General features: G+C 30.6%; 1 protein-coding gene across 1 annotated transcript in view; it reads right to left on the bottom strand.

The window, feature by feature from the left end:
* Positions 1–571, bottom strand: part of LOC107643338 (cation/H(+) antiporter 17-like) — a 3,882-nt gene extending 3,311 nt beyond the window's left edge. Inside the window, exon 1 of the mRNA XM_016346948.2 lies at positions 394–571. The gene's annotated coding sequence lies outside the window, so the exon portion shown is untranslated. The remainder of the gene's footprint in view (positions 1–393) is intronic.

The raw sequence follows: 754 nt of genomic DNA, 5'->3' as shown, positions 1-754 counted from the left end.
AGGAAGGAATATTCGAATTCGCGATCTCTTAAATGAATATAAAAAGACTATGTTATTTGAATTATAATTCATTGACACAATTAAGTACATTTTAAATCAAATACAATATAAAAATTTAATTTAATCTATATCTCTATCAATCTTTCAATCTTCAGTTTCTTTTATAACCGCAGTCTTAATTCCCAAAATCATACATACATGCTCTTTAGAAAGGGACAAAAAAAAAAGAGAAAAATCTGGCTTCGCATTATTTTAAAAAAATAACTTGAGAAGAATATGGACCTCGTTAGAATTGAAGAACTGCCTAACAAGCAATAATGTAGAAAATAACATGTTTGGGTGCAAAGAAAACGACGATAATGTTGGGAAAGAAGAGATAACAGAAGAGCTTACGAGGTTGTTTAGTCGAGCGATATCTGAAGAATTGGGTTGGGACGACGTATACAATACAATCAGCATGGCATAGGAGAGGATGATTGGGTGACTGGGATCATTGGTGAAGAATAATATAATGAGCAGTGCTTAAGAGAACTGAGAATAATTGAATTGAAGGATAATGAAGTAGCTGAAGCCTTGCCGACTTGACTTGGACTATATAGATAGTCATGCAAGCATCCGCAGCCCGTGAGGTAATTAACACCCTCATTATTATTTGCATCGAATCTAAAATATTATTAAACAAAAAGATAAAGTTAAAAAACATAATTTTATTAAATATATCAAATAATTTAACTGTTTTAAATTATTATTTTCA

This window comes from Arachis ipaensis, chromosome B05 (genome assembly GCF_000816755.2).
Source record: "Arachis ipaensis cultivar K30076 chromosome B05, Araip1.1, whole genome shotgun sequence".
In the NCBI taxonomy this organism is placed as follows: Eukaryota; Viridiplantae; Streptophyta; class Magnoliopsida; order Fabales; family Fabaceae; genus Arachis; species Arachis ipaensis.
Note: the sequence above shows the minus strand (reverse complement) of the source record. Positions and strands in the feature narration are given on the sequence as shown.